Consider the following 21,513-nt stretch of genomic DNA (forward strand, 5'->3'; position numbering starts at 1 on the left):
GCATTTTCCATGTCCTAGGCACTGTGTCAAGCCCTTTATATGCCTTTTCAATTCTCACAGTGATCCTATGTGGTAGGTACTATTATTTCCTTTTTATGGTTGAGAAAACTGAGGCACAAAAAAATGTAAGTAAATTCTGCAAAGTTTAGTATGTGATACAGCTAGAATTTGAACACAGGCAGTCTGGCCGGGGCCATTTTGAGATAGTGGAAGAAATGGCTGGTCACTGTCATTTCAGTTTCAAGGCATGACATTCATCATGTAAATTTACTTATGTTACCTGCTTGCCAGCTTTCTCTTTTTCTTCAGTTTATTTATTTATTTTTAGTCCTTTTTGCATTTGGCATTATGCTAGAGGTGAAAATGGATGAGGCAAATCCTGTTTCCTTAAGGGATAAGGCAGACAAGCAAACAATCCATTCCCATACATTATAAGTAGAGATTTAAGATGATTCAACATGGTCTCTCTGGTTTCGGCAAGGGCAGGGAATATGTAACAGGGGAACTAAGCAATCTTATCTCTGACCTAAGTTTATGTATGTGTGGCAGGGAGGCTTCTCTGGGGGAGGGATAAAATAATCAGGGGTCTTGGTCTAACTGGCTGTCTGGCTGGATGACCTCCAGCCAGAGGACTCTTTCATCACCTCTACCCTAATCCACACACTGGGCTGTACTGAGACAGGGGTTGAGTCTACTTCCCAATCTCTAGCCTGTGCCTCCACAGGATTTTCCAAAGAGGTTCAAGCATTTCTTTACTCAAGATTTCCTGTGATAAAATCCAAACCATACACACTGGAGGCTTGGGGAGGGCTTGAAAAGTCAGCTGTCATAATCACTAGCTTCACTAACAGATTTACATTAACATGCACCATCCAACAGTGCAGGGCCCTGAAGCCCAAAACTCCAGAGTTCTCTCCACATGGACATTCCCCTGGCTGCTGGAGTGGGTCCCAAGAGACCTCCATCTGTACCCTTCCTCAACATACCCATTTTTTGTTCTACTCCTCACTACAAATGCAAAAGAATAGCAGTCATGGACAATAATGAATTCAGCTGTTTGAAGTCCCTTCAGGATATCTAAGGTAGAAATGTCCAGCAGGCACACAGATATAAATATGGAACTCAAAAGAGATATCTGGATTTGGGAGTCAGCAATGGACAGTAATAGGAATTGCTGGAGGTGATTAAATTATGGGCGGAGGGTATGTAGAAGCACAAGGAGGGTGGAAGGCAGAACCCTGGTGATCATCAACATGGAGGAAAGATGAAAGGGTATCCAGGGAAGCAGTGAAGGGCAGGAGGAGACAAAAGCTTCATGCAGGCCAAGGGAAGAGCTCATTTCAAAGAGGGGACAGGCAACCTTGCCTTATACCACAGGAAGATGTGAGCAAGAATGACCCTGGGGGTTAACAGTCAAGAAGTCATTCATTTCCCAGTGAAGATGAGGGCAGACAATTCTTTGTGGATAAAAACAGAAGTGACAAAAGCAGAAGGGGAATCCAGGGTGGAAGGAGGATCTGTAGTTTTTTTATAGGCTGGAGGGGGGAGCTGGTAGAGAGGGAGAGTGAATGACTTAGGTGGCTAGGGGTGGAGCAGACTTATGTGGATCCAGAGGTTGGAAGAAGAGCTAAGCCATAGGCTGAAGGGTTACCTCTTCCTCTGAGGCAGGAAGAAGAGGTTAAATCCCAGATGTTGTAGACATAGGTGAGTTTGAACACAAAAGTGCTCGGTAAACTTTCAAATTCATACAAATGTAGGACTATGAGCTTTCATTTTATTTAAAACATTTGCTTCCTTGGGGTGCCTGGGTGGCTTAGTCAGTTAAGGATCCGACTCTTGATTTCAGCTTAGGTCATGATCTCATGGTCGTGGGATTGAGCCTCACATTGGACTCCATGCTGAGAGGGCAGAACCTGCTGGGGATTCTCTTTTTCCCTCTCTCTGCCCCTCTCCAGCTCTCTCTCTCAAAATAAATAAACATTAAAAAAAAAAAAAACACATTTGCTTCTTTTGGAAAAAAACCATCTCAACATTTAAAAAATTTTTTCTCCTATAGTTTCTCTAACAGAATGAAAGGAAATAGTTTGTACCTAAAACTCCCCACTGTTATATCAACCCACACACAAAGGTAGGGCCTCTTAAGATACAGTTAGTCATAAAAAGAAAAATAAAAAGTACTGGTTTCAAACTGACTGAAGCACTACAGAATTTAAGAGGGAAAAGATAAATACAATTGCAGATTCCTCCCAGAGTGAAAATTTAGACAATTAACATAAATAAGCCCCCCCAAAATATGCTCAGCAAATCAAATTTTTTTCAGCCAAGGCAGGCATCAGTAAGTAGCTAAATATTTATCATAATAGTTGGTTGTAGAAAACTTTGCTATGTTCACCCTAAATGCAAATATGAAGTACTTTTCTCAGTAAACGGACTAGTAATTTTTTTCACTCACAAAATATCATGTATCTTCTCCATCATCTTAATTTTATTTAGATCACATACATGGTTTTCTTAAGATCATATTTGCCATTTTTGTAAGTAATGAATTATACAGAAAGTGGTAGAAATTATGTAGAAAAAAGGAAAAACAGCTAATGGGTTCTATGAGGTTACACTGATGGAAGGTTCATGCTGTCAGAGAATTTTAGAGACCAGTACATCTGACTTATCATTGTAGCAATACAAGGTGGTCCATGCTGATTGCCACAACAGTAGCAGAGAGAGTGATTCCTGTTTGGTTGTAGGTTCAGGAGGCCAGCATAGAGGACAGTTCATGTGACCTAGGTGTTGTGGTAGGCTGAAAAGGGATATTGACTTCCTAATCCCTGGAACTTGTGAAAATTACTTCATATGGCAAAATCATGGATATTACCTTAATTTGAAAAAAGAGTCTTTGAAGGTTTAATTATGCTAAAGCTTTTGAGATGAGGAAATTATCCTGGATTATCCAGGTGGGCTCTAAATGTCATCACAAGTGTTCTCATGAGAGAGAGGCTGAGAGAAATTTGACATATAGACTCACAAGAGAAGGTTGGAGGGGTGCCTGGGTGGCTCAGTCGGTTGGGTGTCTGACTTCAGCTCAGGTCATGATCTCACCGTTAGTGGGTTCGTGCCCTGCGTCCAGCTCTGTGCTGACAGCTGAGAGCCTGGAGCCTGCTTTGGATTCTGTGTCTTCCTCTCTCTCCGCCCCTCCCCCGCTCATGCCCTGTCTCTCAAAAATAAATAAACATTTAAAAAATTAAAAAAAAAAAAAAGAGAGGGATGCAGTCACACATTCAGGAACATCAACAGTCACCAGAAGCTGGAAAAGGTGAGGATCAAATTCCTCCTAGAGACTTCAGAGGGAGAGCAGCCATGCTAACACTTGCATTGCGGGTTTCTGGCCACCAGAATTGTCAGAGAATAAATTTCTGTTCTAAGCCACCCAGTTCATGGTAAACTATTGCAATAGCCTCAGGAAACCAATAAAGGGGCTGTGAAGAATGTGTAGGGTTTTACCAGATGAGAATTTCAATGTATGGAAAGGGGCATTTTATGTTGAGAGAAGGGCAAGATAAAGGGAATAAAATGTAAAAGTGAGTAAATTATCTGATAAATAGTTCAGTTCAAATACAATGTAAATATAAAGGACTAGGTAGAAATGGAGGGATGGTGTAATTATTTGGCAATGAGGACACAGGTGAGTTTTTGAGCAGAAAAGGGACATAATCAAGGCTATGCATTATATATATAGCCATATCTATCTATATCTATATATCTATATCTATCTATCATATATATATATATATATATAGAGAGAGAGAGAGAGAGAGAGCGAGCAGCTTGCAGAAAGACTTCTGGTCTTGCTAGAATAATTTATAGACAGCTCATATAAACTCTACTTAGCCCCCAACATGGAATTGTATTTATATTTTTTTACTTTTTATTTTGAAATAAATTTATTTATATATTAATTATAATACTTTTTATTTTGACAGACTCTACAGACTCCTTTAATCTGGAAAAGTTACAAAGCTTTTTTTTTTGGTTTTTCATGATCTTGACATTTTTTAAAGAGTAGAGGCACACTAAATTACAATGTCCCTCTATTTGGATTGTCTGAAATTTCCTCAGGATTAAATTCAGATTTTCATTTTGGGTAGAAGTAATGTTGAAGTCTTCTCAGTATATACCCATCAGGAGCACATAATGTTGGTTTGTACTGTTAACTGGTGATTTCAACTTTGATCACGTGATTAAGGTGATGTCTGCCAGGTTTCTCCACTGTAAAATCCCTTTATAATTAATAAGAATTATAACTTATGATTATAATTTCTTTTTATGATTAATAAGAATCTTGTGAGGAGATATGTTGTGTGTAATTATTCTTCTAATCAAAATTTCCAGTCATTAGTTTTTAACATCTATTGATGTATCTTTCCTAAATCAATTATTTCTATGATAGTTGTCAAATGGTGATTTTTTTCTAATTTTATCATTTTTTTTTTTTTACATTTATTGGTTGGCAAGAGCTTTCTTCTCACCCCTATCTATCAGTATGGACTCATCTATCAGTATCTCTCACCATCTGTCAGTATCTATCAGTATCGACTCATGAATTCTTATTTTATTCAATAGATTATAATCTATTATTGTCATAATAAATTTTGATGAGCAAATTGTCCCACATTTGGCAAGTAACAGCCCCTTAAAGATGATTCCTGTGTCCCTTTGGTAGTCCCCATCACTCATTGAACAACTTTCTGGAATAGCAGGATATTTCCGGCTCATTTTGTAGTTTCTCAGTCCCAGCCCTGGGAATTACTCAATCAGCAATTTCACCAAGAAGTTTTGGTTCCTTTTACTAAAGAATGGCAGAATGGGTTTAGAAACCAAAACTTGGGCACTTGGTGGGACCATTGTTACTGGGGTGTCATTAGTTCCAGGCTCTCTTAGGGGACAGAGCTTGAAAATCTATGTATCTTTATATATCCATACATACATGTATACAAACATCCATATTTCTATATTTACCATTTGTTTGTATCCATCGTCTTATCTGTCTTAAAAACCATGCATTCACACTGATACTTCCAATTCCAATAAAAATAATGGGGTTCCTTCTACTATTTTCCTTTTCAATGGAAAATCTGAGACAGTAAATACTGAGACAGTGAGAAATCTGGTTCCTATTACCTACAATATATTTACTTTTTTGTCAGTCTTAGAATACACAGAAAGTAACTTTCTGACCCATAATCCTGTGAAAATTTGACTAACTAGAGTTGACTGTTTACCATTCTTTTTTTTTTAATCTCTTCCTTAAGGTTATGCAGTCAAATACTGTGACCTAAAGTTTCTTGGATTCATTAATTTTCTCCCCTTTATTCAAGGTGGCTACATTATTCATTTGAATTATGGTTAGGTTTACTTATGTCTATTTGTATATAGTTTTAGTTTTTTCCCCTATCTTTAGATGCGTGCATGTTTATACTCATATACGCATTTTAGTAGGTGAAACATTAACTAGTTTTAGAAGTCAGAACTTTGTGAATACATGTATTCAAAAGTATCACTCTTCCTTTCTTCTATCCCTTTCTCACTCCTACTTCCTTGCAGCCTGCATTAGTTTCTTATGGCTGCTGTAACAAATCACCAGAAATTTCGTAGTTTAAAACAACAGAAATTGATTTCCTGATAGTTCCAGAGGCCAGAATTCTGAGTCAAGCCTTATGGGGCTAACCTGAGTATGTCAGCAAGGGTGTGCTCCCTCTGAAGCTCCAGGGAGAATTTTTCCTTGCCTTTTTCATCCTCCAGAGCTGCATTCCTTACATTCCTCCACTCTGGGGACCTTTTTCCTTTGTTCAAAACCCAGTAGCATCACCTCTTGTGACTCTGCTTTCCTCTGTTTCCATCACACAGCCTTCTGTTCTACCTGTAGTCCAATCTCCTTCTGCCTGCCTCTTACAAAGATACGTATGATTACGTGTAGGACCCACCCTGAAAATCCCAGATAATCTCTCCATCTGAAGGTATTTAATTTAATAACATCTACAAAGACAGTTTTTCCACATAAGGTAACATTCACAGTTTCCAGGGATTAGCACTTGGATAATTTTGGTGGCTATTATTAAGCCGATTATAGATAACTAATCTTAATAGTTTTTTGTTTGTTTATGATTCCTATGCTTTTATTTGTACAAATGATTAGATACATGTAGGTTTTCTCATTTCCTATTTTTACACAAAAAGTGACATACTGTAAAAAATCTTACATTTCATCTTCTTTGCTTAACAAAATTTTCTAGAAATCACTCTACATTAGTTCATAGAAAATGACCTCATTCTTTTCTATAACTTCATAGTACTCCATCCTATGGATCCATCCACACACTCTCCTATGTATAGACATTTAATTTTTTTTCTGATATTTTGCAAGTACAATACTGCAATCACTAACTTTGTGCTTAGAATGTTCACACTGTTGGTGGTATACCATCAGGGTAGATTTAACTTTCATTTCACGTATGAGTGAGTTTGGGTATCTTTTCATATTTTTGAGAAATATGTGAAAAATGGTGTGTGCATGTAAATCATCTCACAGTTAGGAATTTCTCTATTTTTTGTTCAAAAAAATGTTTAAACACAGTCAAATCTATCAATTTTATTTTTTATTGCATCTGAATTTTTAGTTGTAATTAGAAAGTCTTTTCCTACATACAGGTTGTAGAGAAAACCATACATTATTTCTTCTAGTACTTATATGACTTCATCTTTGACATTTATATCCCTGGTGCTTTTGGAGTTTATTCTTATAGTGTGAGACTTGCTTTTTTTTTTTTTTTTTTTTTAACGTTTCTTTATTATTGAGAGACAGAGAGAGACAGAGCATGAGCACGGGAGGGGCAGAGAGAGGGGAGACACAGAATCTGAAGCAGGCTCCATGCTCTGAGCTGTCTGCACAGAGCCGGATGCAGGGCTCCAGGGCTCAATCATGACCTGAGCTGAAGTCGGATGTTTAACCGACTGAGCCACCCAGGTGCCCCATGAGACTGGCTTTTAATTTTATCTTTCTCCAAATAGCAAACCAATTATCCCACCAGTATTTGTTAAAATGTCCACCTTTTCCCAAGTGATTTGAGATAACACATTTATCACATTAAATTTCCATATGTATTTGGATCTATTTCTGTAATTTCTATTTTATTCTACTGGTCTATTTGTCAATTCATGCACCAGTACCATGAAAAGATAAAAAACCAGACTTATAGTATATTTTAATATACGCCACTCTCCTCTCATAAACTTTTCTTTTTCAGTGTTTTCCAGGCTATTTTTGCATGTTTATTTTTCCAAGTGAATTTTAAGATCAACTTAACTAGCTCCATACAAATCCTGTTGGTAATTTTGCTGGTATTTGTTAAATTTATAAATTAACTTAGAGAAAACTAGTTATCTTTATGACATTATGGAATGTCTTTCAGTTTTTTCAAGCCCATTTTTGTATCTTTCAGGGGTGTTTTAAAGTTTTTCTTGTATGAAGTTTGCACATTTCTTGATAACTTTATTCTGAAATATTTTATCTTCTTTGTTACTATTGTATTCTCTATTTTCAGGGTATAGAATAAATATATCCATAAGATCTACTTTATTGCTTATGCTATTTACATATCTATTTTCCTTACTTATTTTTTGTTTACTTCATATGTACTAGAAGTGGTGTATTTAAGTTTTCTACAATTAGTGTATTTCTATCAATGTTTCTTGCGTGCTCCATGATTTTTGCTTTATAAATGTATTGCTGAGTTGTTTGGTGAATAGGATGCATAACTGTTATATATTCATTGTGAATGTGACATTAAAACATGTCCTTCTTTGTCTTATTTAATGTATTTTGACTTAAATTCTACTTTGATACCAGGATCACAACTTCCACTTTCTTATTGTTTCCACTTACCTAGTAAACCTCTACCTATTCCTTTAGTTTTATACTTTCTGAATCATTTTGATTTAGACATGTTTCTTATTTTCATCTGCTTTCTTTGTGAATCAAATAGAAAATCTTTGTTTTTTATTTTTATTTTTTTTCAATATATGAAATTTATTGTCAAATTGGTTTCCATACAACACCCAGTGCTCATCCCAAAAGGTGCCCTCCTCAATACCTATCACCCACCCTCCCCTCCCTCCCACCCCCCATCAACCCTCAGTTTATTCTCAGTTTTTAAGAGTCTCTTATGCTTTGGCTCTCTCCCACTCTAACCTCTTTTTTTTTTTTTTCCTTCCCCTCCCCCATGGGTTTCTGTTAAGTTTCTCAGGACCCACATAAGAGTGAAACCATATGGTATCTGTCTTTCTCTGTATGGCTTATTTCACTTAGCAAAACACTCTCCAGTTCCATCCACGTTGCTACAGAGGGCCATATTTCATTCTTTCTCATTGCCACGTAGTACTCCATTGTGTATATAAACCACAATTTCTTTATCCATTCATCAGTTGATGGACATTTCGGCTCTTTCCATAATTTGGCTATTGTTGAGAGTGCTGCTATAAACATTGGGGTACAAGTGCCCCTATGCATCAGTGCTCCTGTATCCCTTGGGTAAATTCCTAGCAGTGCTATTGCTGGGTCATAGGGTAGGTCTATCTTTAATTTTTTGAGGAACCTCCACACTGTTTTCCAGAATGGCTGCACCAATTTGCATTCCCACCAACAGTGCAAGAGGGTTCCCGTTTCTCCGCATCCTCTCCAGCATCTATAGTCTCCTGGAAAATCTTTGTTTTTTAATACATAAACTTATTCATATTGATTGATATGACATATGCTTAGTTCTACTATCATTTTATGTTAAAATTATTTTATATAAAGTAATGATATTAACATTGTTGTAATTGTTAGGTTTCTTTCCGTATATGATGCATTTTTCTTTGCTTTTAATTTAATTTAATTTTTATTAAAAAAATTTTTTTTAATGTTTATTTATTTTTGAGACAGAGAGAGACAGAGCATGAATGGGGGAGGGTCAGAGAGAGAGGGAGACACAGAATCTGAAACAGGCTCCAGGCTCTGAGCTGTCAGCACAGAGCCTGATGTGGGGCTTGAACTCATGGGCTGTGAGATCATGACCTGATCCGAAGTTGGATGCTTAACCGACTGAGCCACCCAGGAGCCCCTCTTTGCTTTTAATTTTTAAAATTTCCTTTTGTATTTAGGAACGTTTATAGTATTATTCTGGTGGTTATCTTTGTATTCATAACTTTTCTAAAGCCCTTAGTTCTTTCTTGTTTAATCATTTATCACCTGACTCACCAATTTTAATATTACCCTTGACCCCTATTTACTGCTTATTCACAATCAATGAACTTATTCTACTTTCTTTTATCTCTCTAGTGTCTCCCATTTTATTTACATTATTTCTACTTTGTTAGACCCTATTACACATTATTCTTTGAGTTTTGTTCTCACCTTTGTGTAATTTTAGATTTACAATTAAATATGGTAAATGATCATCATCAACCCTTTTGATGAAATTTTGCCACTTGGTTGGATGGAAAACATCTTTTCCCAGATTCTTCAAGAGGGGCTCATGTATACAAAATTCCCTGAATTTTTCCAGTTGAAAATTCATTTCCTCTTGCTTTACTACTTGAAAAACAAGTTGACTGAATATTTTTTATTCACACTTCTTTTCCTTGAGTTTTAAAAAAGTGCTGTTCTGTTGTTGCCTTCGTTGTTTTTGAGCCAGTTTAATTCTCTCATTCTTGTAATTTCTTGATCTTTTGTTGCTTGAAGGCTTGGGTACTTATCTTTGAAATCCAATAGTTTTACTTACATATATATATATATTTTTTAATTTTTTTAATGTTTATTTATTTTTGAAGGAGAGAGAGACAGAGTGTGAGTGGGGGTGGGGGGGGGGCAGAGAGAGAGGGAGACACAGAATCCGAAGCAGCCTCCAGGCCTCGAGCTGTCAGGCACAGAGCCTGACGTGGGGCTCAAACTCACAAACCACGAGATCATGACCTGAGCTGAAGTTGGACGCTTAACCGACTGAGCCACCCATATAAAATATATATATATGTAATATATATATATATACACACATACATATATATACACACATACATATATATATACACATACATATATATATATTTAATTTCTTTTTATTTGAGAGAGAGAGAGAGCACAGAGGTGGGAGAGAGGGGTGGGGGGGGGGGAGAGAGAGAGAAAGACAGAGAGAGACAGAGAGAGAGAGAGAGAGACAGAGAGAGAGAGAGAGAGAGACAGAATCTTAAGCAGGCTCCATGCTCAGTGTGGAGCCCAACACAACCCCACGACTCTGGGATCATGACCTGAGCCAAAACCAAGAGAGTTGGACGCTCAACCAACTGAGCCACTGAGGCAACCCACTTGCTTATGTCTTGAAATTGATAATTCTGGTTAATTTTCCCATGCACTGATGGGTCCTTTCAGTACATAGATTTACATCTTCTTTTATAGTTCTGTTCCAGTGTTGTTCTGTTTATCTTCTTCAGGTACTGCCATTATTTGTATGTTGTTTCTTCTTCATCTTTATTTTTCTCTGACTCTAACTACTTTTAATTTTGTATCTCATTTTCATTATCTTGGTTATTTTCCTGAATTTTTTCAATGCCCCTTATTAAATTTTCACTTGACTTTATTTTCCTCAGAAATTTTGCAATTTATACTTCATTTCTGTGATAATTTTGGTCTTTTTCTTCTGTTTCCTTCCTGGGTTCAATCTTTTTATTTCTTCCTTTCTTAAAAAATCAATTTTTATTTTTTAATTACTGAATTTGGGGTTCAAGGTGGTTTTTCATATCCCCCCAAATTTCTATGTGGATACTTAATTCACTTTGGGGTGTGTGGTGCAGTTTTCTTCTACTTTGGGTTGTTCTTTGTTAGAGGGATACTTTTTTATCAGACTTGATAAAACCTTGTTTTCTGTTTTCTTCTTATAATAGCTTTGTATATATTTACTCTATTTTCACCTATTCACTTCAAATATTTTGGATGATTGGTAAGATTTCAAGTTCAAGGGTGCCCTCTTCTGTAGTGAAATACAGATTCTTGATGGTGTGTGTGTGTGTGTGTGTGTGTGTATGTATGTATGTGCGTGCATGCAGGTGCGGTATGGGCTAACAATTGCATATTTTCACAGTTTGGGATATCTTTTTCCTTACTTGACCCTAAATTTTCCTTTTACTTCTTTCCTTAAGGGTGTGTCTCCATTCCCTCTAGAAGCAATGATTTTCACACAGTGTCACCTTGAATCATGTGCATTTTTTTTTTTTATTATATAGTGTTTTGATCTACCAGAATTCTTCACCACTATTTTAGCAAAAGAGTAGACTTTTCTTGGTCATGGTTATCTTAGATCAGTTATAGGCTTGTCAAAAGCTCTCCTTTTCTCCCATGTATTCTTTCCAGACTGTGCTTTATCTTTGTGCAAGTTTGCAGTAGGACCAAGGGACACAATTTGCTAAAGTTTGGTGTTTATTTTTCTATTTATGGATAATTTGAAGTTTGGGTGTTCTCTTTTAGTTTTACAGATAGCATGAGTTTCATGTAGTTTTATTTGTTCTTTTTATTGTACTGTATTATGTTTTTGGAGAAGGAATTGGGAAATTCAGATTTATGCAGCTATGGCTGCTATTATCTTGGCTACTCAAAAATTCTACATTAGTATTATTTTGATGGAAATGCACTCTTCCACGAGGCATTTTAAAAAGAAAAACACTGCAGGGGCACCTGGGTGGTTCAGTTGGTTAAGTTTAAGTGTTCGACTTTGGCTCAGGTCATGATCTCATAGCCTGGAGCCTGCTTCGGATTCTGTGTCTCTGTCTCTCTTTGCCCCTCCCCTGCTTTCGCTCTGTCTCTCTCTCTCTCAAAAATAAACAAACATTAAGCAAATAAAAAGCAAATCACATAAAAAGAAAAACACTGCAATCCATTGAGATTAAATAAATAAAGGAGCAACCAGACCCCCTCATTCTCCTTCCTATAACCTTGTCCAAGGTTGGAAGGAGGAAATTGTTTATGGTTTGGGAATCTTTTTCCAAAGAATATACGTGAAGTTATTTGCTCCTCCTCAACCATGAAAAGTCCCTATCTTTCCCATACCAGGGAGAGCTGGAAGAGAAGACTGGTCTTGACTTTGATCAGGCCTGTGACTCAGGCTTTGATTTATATGGTGCTTTCTCTTTTCCTTCCCCTCAAGCTTTGTTGCATCAGAGCTGGGATTATCCTTACTTCTTGGAGAGGTGGTAGAGAGAATAGTCAGCTAAGGGCTTTCCTGATGCTTGGCTTCCTTATAAGATCTTCCCCTCCATTCATTATACCATACAGTGGGGAAGAGCCAGAGGGTGGGGTCACCCCAATGCTGTTGAGCTAAATATCTGGGCTTTGGCTTGAACCTTGTACTAATAGACCATGAGGACTGTTCTCATCCTGGCTCAGATCCCTGTTTACCTTAACACTCCAGGAGTCTCAGCCTCTCAAGTTGTCCACTGCCAATTGGGTTCCCATGCCCATACTGCTAGTGTGTCCACTAGTCTGAACCAATTCCCGACTCTTCTCATTCCTCTTAAACATTTCCACTGAGCTTCTTAGAGTTCCCTTTTTAAATGCTCCCTTCATTTCTCTCATCCTGTTTTCTTTTTCTTTTTTTTTTTTTAACTGAAACTTGTCTGTTCCTAGAGACTGCTTCCTCTGCAGCCTCTCAAGTAGTGACTCCTTTTCCTTCCACTCCCTGCATACGTCAAGGCTAGGAGGTGGGGTTGGTGTCTTTTTTTCTCCCATTACTGTTAAAAAACATTTTTTTCCTCCATCCTTTCTCTAAGTTCTAGCTAATCTGAACTCTGTGCCACCTGGATATAGTATCTGTCCTTGTCTCCTCAATGTAGTCTTCTAAGGTTCTTCTAATCATCCATTATTGATGATATTAGCTTCTGTTTAATCTTCTTTCTTTCTACTCTTGTTGACTTTACTACTTATGGGGATAACTCATCTAATAATAATAATATTTTAAACTCCTTACTTCCATTAGCTGTTCTTCTACCTCACTCACGTGGAAACATGGCATTACAGTCATTGTAATAATAATACCTCTGAAATACTGAAATCAAGTATGATCCTTTCTGGCAAAACAGGGGTGTCCACTCTCACTACTTTCATTCAACACAGTACTGGAAGTCCTAGCTACAGCAATCAGACATTCAAAAGACTTCCAAATTGGTGAGGAAGAAGTAAAACTGTCACTACTCACAGGTGACATGACACCATATATATAGAAAACCCTAAAGACCTCACCAAAAAATTATTAGAATTGATAAATGAAGTCAGAAAAGTTGTAAGATACAAAGTTAATATACAGAAATTTATTGTGTTTCTATACACAATAAAGTAGAAGAAAGAGAAATTAAGAAAACAATACCATTTATAATTGTATCAACAAGAAAAAAATACTTAGAAATAAATTTAACCAAGGAAGTAAAAGGCCCATGCTCTGAAAACTATAAGACACTTGTGAAAGAAATTGAAGACAAAACAAATAAATGGAAAGATATGCCATGTTCATGGATTCAAAGAGTATCATTACAGTGTCCATACTACCCAAAACAATCTACAAATTCAATGCAATTCCTATAAAAATACCCATAGCATTTTTCACAGAACTAGAATAACCCTAAAATTTGTATGGAACCACAAAAGGCCATGAAAATCCAAAGCTATTTCTCAGGCTTCTTGAGAAAGAACAAAGCTGGAGGTATTGCAATCCCAGATTTCAAGATATACTACAAAGCTTTAGTAACCAAAACAGTATGGTACTGGCACAAAAATAGACATATAGATCAATAGAAGGAATAGGGAACCTAAAAATAAACCCATGTCTATATGGTCAATTAATCTTCAACAAAGGAGACAAGAATATGTTTTTACATATGTTTACAATGGTAAAAAGACAGTCTCTTCAGTAAATGGGAAAATGGGAAAACTGTACAGCTACATGCAAGGAATGAAACAGAACCACTTTCTTACACCATACACAAAAATAAACTCAAAATGGATTAAAAACCTAAATGGGAGACCTGAAATCATAAAACTCCTAAAAGAAAACATAGGCAGTAATCTCTTGGACATCTGCCTTAAAAATATATTTATGGATATGTCTCCGCAAGGAAGGGAAACAAAGGTAAAAATAAACTATTGGGACTATACCAAAATCAAAGTTTTGTGCTGCAAAGGAAACCATTAACAAAGTAAAAGGGCAACCTAGTTAATGGGAGAAGGTATTTGCAAATGATACATCTGATATCCAAAATATATAAAGAACTGACACTACTCAAAACCAAAAAACACTACAATTGAAAGACGGTCAAAGGATTAAATAAACATTTTTCCAAAGAAGACATACAGATGGCCAACAGATAAATGAAAAGATGCTCAACATCTTTGTATGTATATGTGTGCATATATGTATATATATATATGTACACACTCATATATATATGCACACATATATGTAATTATATATACATATATATATAAACACACATACATACACACATATAATGGAACATTACTCAGCCATAAAAATGAAATCTTGCCAGTTGTGACAACATGGATGGATCTAGAGGGTATTATTATGCTAGGTGAAATAAGTCAGACAGAGAAGGAAAAATACCATATGATTTCACTTATATGTGGTGGAATCTAAAAGCAAAAACAAAAACAAATGAACAAAACATACTCTTAAATTCAGAGAACAAACTGGTGGCTGCCAGAGGGAAGGAGGGTGGAGGGATGGGCAAAGTAGAGGAAGGACACTAAGAAGTACAAACTTCCAGTATAAAACAAATAAGTTGAAGAAATGGAAAGTACAGCATAGGGAATATAGTAAATAATACTGTAGTAACATTGTATGATGACAGATGGTGACTATACTGATCTTGGTAAGCATCAATAATATATAGAATTATCTAATCAATATGCTGTACATCTGAAATGTGACACTGTATGTCAATTATACATATGTCAATTAAATAAAGTTTAGTATGTAAACCTAAGTAAAATAAAATAAGTATAATATGATATTCTCTGACCACTGCCCCCAATTCTTCCAGCTCACTTACTCTAGTACTCCTATTTAAATAATTCCTTAACTTCATGGAGCTCTCCAATCCATTAACCTCACTACTTTTTTCACTATCCATCACCAACTCTAGATAGTTATTTCTCTCCTTACCCAGTTTAGAGTCCATTGTCCATCAGGGGAATCAATCACTTGCAAACATCCTCAACTCTTTTGCCCCTCTCTCCTTGTATTATATTTCAACCCTAGCTGAGTCCCATTATCATTCTCTAAAATGAAGCTGTTGAATGTTGTTGGATAAAAGTCACATAACTGGAATGATCATCCATGTTAGAATGATTATAATCTTCAAATAGGCTCTCATTCCTTCTTGGAAATCATTATCATATTTCCATAGAAAGTCTGATTTTTAAATTTCTCAAAATAAATAATTCATACTTTATTCTTTCTCAAACCTCATCCATACCTCATCTTCTTTACTGTCAGCCTCTGACCTTGCTTTAGAGTTAATAGAGAAAGTAGAAACCATTCAATCAGAATTTCCTCATTTAACCACTGTGAGATTTACCAGTTCATAGGAACTTTATCTTCTCTGTTTTATCTCCTCTCTGCTCTTGTCTAACAAAAAGTCTTCCACCTGTGGAATATTATTCAGCCACGAAAAAGAATGAAATCTTACCATTTGCAATGACATGGATTGAGCTAGAGAATATTATGCTAAGCTCAGTAAGTCAGTCAGAGAAAGACAAATATCATAGGACTTCACTCATGTGTGGAATTTAAGAAACAAAACAAATGAGCAAAGGGGAAAGACAGAGTGAGCAAGAAATAGACTCTTAACTGTGACGAACTGATGGTCATCAGAGGGGAGGTGGGTGGGTGATGGGTGAAATAGGTGATGGGAATTAAGGAGTGCACCTGTTATGAAGAGCACAGGTGTTGTATGGAACTGTTGAATCACTATATTATATACCTGAAACAAATATAACACTGTATGTTAACTAACTGGAATTAAAATAATTTTTTTAAAAGGAAATTACTCCACTTGTGCCGCTCCAAGTACCCTTTTGTCTTCTCAAGTATCATATTCCTTCAGTGGTCCCCTCTTTCCCCTGCACCACCAATCTCTACCTATCCATTGCATCACTCCCACCAGCATGACTTGCTATAGTAACTCTCATCCTAGCTTCTTTCCCTGACCCCGCATCCCACCTTAACTACAGCCCCACTTCTCTCATTCTCTCCACCATACGTCTTCTCTATAGCCAATTTCCCATCTCACATTCACCCTTCAACCCACTTTTATCTGGGCTTGCATCTTCATCACAGCATTGAAACTGCTTTTGTCAAGGTCACCAAGAATGTGTATACTACCAAATCTAATGGACTCTTGACCTCGTAACAGCATTTGACAGAAATGACATTTTCTTCTCTGCCGCTCCATATTCTTCTCCCCTCTGGATTTTCCTTCTAAACCTGAACTCTAAGTATTGGAGACAGTGCTCCATCCTATATCTCATTTACCTGTTCTTTGAATAGGCGATTTTATCCAGTCCCATGGCTTTAAATGCCGATGCCTTCCAAATTCACACCTTTAGCACAGAACTTCACTCCTGAGCTCCAGATTTATCCAGTTGCTATGTAATCTATTTACTTGGATGTCTAGTAAACATCTCAATCATTAAAGTCCTAATTACAGTTTCTGATTGCTCCCATAAATCACCATTTTAGTAAATGGTACCATCATTCAGTTGGTCAAGCCAACAATTTAGAAGTGATCCTATATTTTCCCTTTCCCATATGGGGCAGCCATGAAAACACATCTCTCAGATCTCTGATTACAGGGAGCATTACTGACTGATGGCCCCAGTTGCCGTGCTCTGAAATCTATCACCATGATCCAGGCTGCACATCCTACCGACTGCTCTAGCCAGTGACTGAGACAGGGTCACTAAGACAGTCCCCTTCCCAGGAGACATAGGACTCCTCTGATGGGGGACATTGGCTTGAGGACTCCCCATTGGCTTTCTTGAAAGATTCTTAGAATTGCATCATATCTACAACTTTTCCTACCCATTTTTCCCTGTCTTCCATGAGAGTTGAATCAGCATCCAGTCTAAAGGTTTTCCCAGTCCCCTTCAGAGCCCTCCCTGTTTTTCCCTCACAGGTGTCTTCCCCAGTAAGTCTTCTGCATGTCTAATCTGATCTTACAGTCTGTTCCTCAAAGAACCTGAACACACTATAGTTGAACTATCAGCAATTTTATGTTATTTCTGTTTCCTAAATATATATCTTGCAGCCATCTACTTTTCTCTATTGCCATCATCACTGAGTAGAAGCTATGCCATTTCTCCCCTGGATTATTGCAACGGTCACCTAGTCTCATCTTATGCCTCTCCAATCCATTCTCATCACAGTAACAAGAGTGATTTTTTTTTTTTAACAGTAAATCAAGCATGCCATTTCCCTGCTTAAAACCTTTCAATGGCTTTCCATTATGCTTAGGGTAAAATTTAAACTCCCACAACCACCATAAGTACTTTAAAACCTGGCTCCTGCCTATCTTTTTAGCTTCATCTCATATCACCTTCCTCCTTGTCCTCATGCTCACCAAGCTCCAGCCACACTAGTATCCTTTCTCTTCTTACAAATTGTCAATTCTTTCCTGCCTTGGGCCTTTTTTGCTTGCTCTCTCTTTTTTATAAATTACTTTTCCCCCCATCTCTTCAGAGGGCAGGCTCATTCTCATCCTTAGTGCTCAACTTGAATGTCCCCTCATCAGCATCCAGGGCCTTCTCCACCCCAGCCATCATCTCCACCAAACATTATCCTATTTCCTCTTAAGTAGTTACCACTATCTGTAACTATTTAGCTTAGTGTCTGTTTCTCCCACTTGAACAGGAGTAGGCAAAGTATGGCCCATAGGCAGCCAATTGTTTCGGCATGGCCCATGATCTAAGAATGGTTTTTACATATTTAAGTGTTTGAAAAAACATTTTTTAAGTTTTTAAATTTATTTGGGGGGGTGTGCATGCACACAAGCTGAGGAGGGGCAGAGAGGGAGAGAAAGAGAATCCCAAACAGGTTCTGCACCAACCGCGTAGAGCCTGACATGAGGCTCAAACTCTAACTCACAAACGGTGAAATCGTGACCTGAGGTGAAATCAAGAGTCAAACGCTAAACCAACTGAGCCACTCAGGCACCCCTGAAAAAAATTTTTTAAAGAATATTTCACAACACATGAAAATTATGTGAAATTCAAATTTCTGTGTCCACAACTAAAGTTGGAATACAGCCACCCTCATTTATATACTATCTATAACTGCTTTAACACTGCAACAGCAAAGTTGAGTAGGTGTGTATGGCTCACAGAGCCTAATTTACAGAAAAAGTTTTCTTTATTTAAGTAATCTCTACCCTTAACATGGGGCTGGAACTCCCAACCCTGAGATCATTAGTCACATGCTTTAGGAGGGAGCTAGCCAGGTGCTCCCAGAAGCAATGTTCTGACCCTGACACTAAAATACAAGTGCCATTGGGCATTGATTGTCTTGTTCAGTCCATCACTCCTAGCGTGTGGTCCAGGCTAATGCTCAATTTATAGGATGAATCAACCTTACCACTCTCCAGGGACTATTACTATCTGAGGGAGTAGGTGGGCTTACTGGCTTATGCCCTTCTAAGACCCAGAGGAACTGGGAACCAATTATTATTGGCTCTAGAAAAGTACCTTGAAAACAGGACTGTGTTTTATTCATCTTGAAATACCTAGTAAAGTCTTTTGTACAAGGTAGGGTGCTACTGCAATCTGGAAGAACTCTTTTGGGGTTGTTGTTAAGATAAAATTTTGGGGTTGTTGTCAAGTAAAGGGCTTAGCATAATGTCAGGTGTACGTAAGTGTTCACTAAATGTTTGCTCCTGCCTCAATTTTCCTTGCTGTGATGGGAATAAAAGTGTGGGGTAGTACACAGACTCAAACAAGAATGTTCTTGTGTGAGACGGCTTTGGTTTTTTTTCATTTATTTATTCTCGATGGACAGAGGGAGGCAGAGCGTGAGCATGGAGGGGCAGAGAGAGAGGCACAGAATCAGAAGCAGGCTCCAGGTTCTGAGTTGTCAGCACAGAGCCCGACCTGGGGCTGGAACCCATGAACCATGAGATCCTGACCTGAGCCGAAGTCAGATGCTTAACCGACTGAGTCACCCAGGCGCCCCCGTGTGAGGCAGCTTTGTAAACTACAAACACAACCCGAATGGACTTACCCAAGTGCAGACAGAATTTTACTAAATCTTGGCAGTGAGCAGCCCAGTTTGGAGCGAAGGGCCTTCACCTGGGAGTCGGAAGACATAATTCTTCCTAACTCTTACCATTTAACTGACCCTGAACAATCGCAACTTCAGTGTCGTTTCTTTTCTTCATGTGTAAAAGCAGCCTCCAAACGGACACCACGTTCCTCAGGGGTCCAGCCGGCGTGTCTCTTCCAGGTCTTGCCCTTCCCTGCAGGTACTAAAGACCCTTCCAATCGGCTCTGCGCGCCCACAGGCTGGAGGCCAGAGGGACGGGACCAGACTGGGGGCGGGGCCTGGAGTCTCCGGGGCGGGGCCTCCCTCGTTCCGGCTGCAGCCGCCGCCCAGCCGGGCCGCACGGGGGCGCCGCTGGGGCCGCGTTGCTCCAAGAGTTGCTGAGCAGCCGAAGAGGCCCTCACTTCCGCGTCGGTCCCCGCGGCGTCCGGCGGCCGCGCCGAGGGCCGGGCTGGCCGCAGGTCAGTCGGGGAGGCCGCCAACCCGGCCCCGCCCGTGCAGAGGACCGGGGCGCCGGGTGGGCCGCGGGCCCGGGAGGCGGCGGGGCGCCCCAAGGAAGGGCCGGATCGCGCCGATAACACGGGCGCCCCGGGCTGCAGGCTCAGGCTTCGGGCCGATTCGGGGACCCCGGGCCGCGGGGACACCGGCGGGGCTTTCGGGTGTCCCAGCCCCTCTCCTTTCGTCCCGCGTCGAGGGAGGAGAGCGAGTCCTTTGAGCAGAGTTTATTAAAGTGGGGTCCGTGGGCGGATCCCCGACCCCATCTGACTTTCTGAACCAGACTCTGTGTTGTGGCCTGGGAATCTGAATATACATCAAGCGTCTCTGATGGTTTTGATGCAGGTGGTCACAGAACCGCACTTTGGGGGCACTTCCTCAGAGGGCAGGGCATTTCCGACACAGCAGGGAGTCTAAGTGGGTGCATTGAGGATGGGGCCATTGACTGGCCTTGAAATGGTGTTGGATGGTCCTCTGCCTTAGGAGAAACTGACTGAGGCAGGGGTATCTCTTAAATCCTTGCACTAGGGTGCTGCTATGTTCCTGTTGCCACCACTGGAGTCTTCAGATGGACAGATGCTTAGTGAGTAAAGTGCCCCGGTCAGCAGCCTTAGGGATGAAACAGTGCTGAAATAGACAGTGTAGGGTGCAGCAGAAAACTTGGAGCCAGTCCTGCGGACCTGGGGCCGACTCTGCCACTTACCAGCAGGGCAGTCCTAGTGTGGACCCTGCTCACATCACTATTTCTTTCTCCAGTGTCCTCATCTGTCAATAGAGACAGTAATTCCTATCCAATAGGGCTTTTGTGTGAATTAGGTAGTGTCTACCAAGTGTCTCCTGCAGTAACTGTCACATAATAAGCATTGAGCAAATGGGAATAATTGATAGTGATATAGATTCTGTCTTCCTAGAGCTATAGTTTCCCAAACTAGGGATTAAATAGGTGAGAAAAACGTGGAGAGAGGTACACAGTATATTTGGTGGACTGTGCACAGATTCTAACTGGGGGATGCTCGGGAAGGTCATGCAACCTGTGAGATTTGCCTGTGGCTTTGAAGAATAGCTGGATTCCAGGGAGCTGGTAACTGGGGCAGCATGAGCCAGTTCAATCCCGTGCTTCAGAGGTGGTTCTCTCACATGGATCATTGCAGGGCTGCTCCTGGGACTTTGAGGCAGCAAAAGAAGTCATGTTGATAAGTGCTTTCTGAAGGCTAAACTGTTGATCCACAAGAGTTTCTGTTTACTGACCACGTTTGACACATATTGTTTTTGTCAGACACCGATGGTCTCCTTTTCCCATCTCATTGGAGACTGGCTAAATTAGAGCATCTACAAAAGGATCCTAGTTGATCGCATAGTAAAAGTGAGTTGCCATGAATATAGTTGTCTCTTGGCGGCCATTTTGCATTTGCAGTGAAATGCGCAGTCACATCAGGAGTACCTTTTTATCACAGTATTGTTTTAGGTTCCAGAGAAACACCACAGTCACTTGTGGTTAGTCCATCTCCAGAATAGATTAAGAAATCAAGTCCTTAAAACTTCCCTAAAGCTTCATTCAGCCATTTTGGAATGAAGAAGCCAGATGATTTAGAGCTGTTATTTGTTGCTCTTTTGGACC

The 21,513-nt window shown here is 39.1% G+C and overlaps 1 protein-coding gene across 1 annotated transcript in view; it reads right to left on the minus strand.

The window, feature by feature from the left end:
- The window catches only part of SGO2 (shugoshin 2), a 68,521-nt gene extending 48,905 nt beyond the window's left edge, over positions 1–19,616 (minus strand). Inside the window, exon 1 of the mRNA XM_019428376.2 lies at positions 19,362–19,616. The gene's annotated coding sequence lies outside the window, so the exon portion shown is untranslated. The remainder of the gene's footprint in view (positions 1–19,361) is intronic.
- Positions 19,617–21,513: the final 1,897 nt, after the last annotated feature.

This window comes from Panthera pardus, unplaced genomic scaffold (assembly GCF_024362965.1).
Source record: "Panthera pardus isolate Hobbes unplaced genomic scaffold, ASM2436296v1 HiC_scaffold_10, whole genome shotgun sequence".
Lineage (NCBI taxonomy): Eukaryota > Metazoa > Chordata > Mammalia > Carnivora > Felidae > Panthera > Panthera pardus.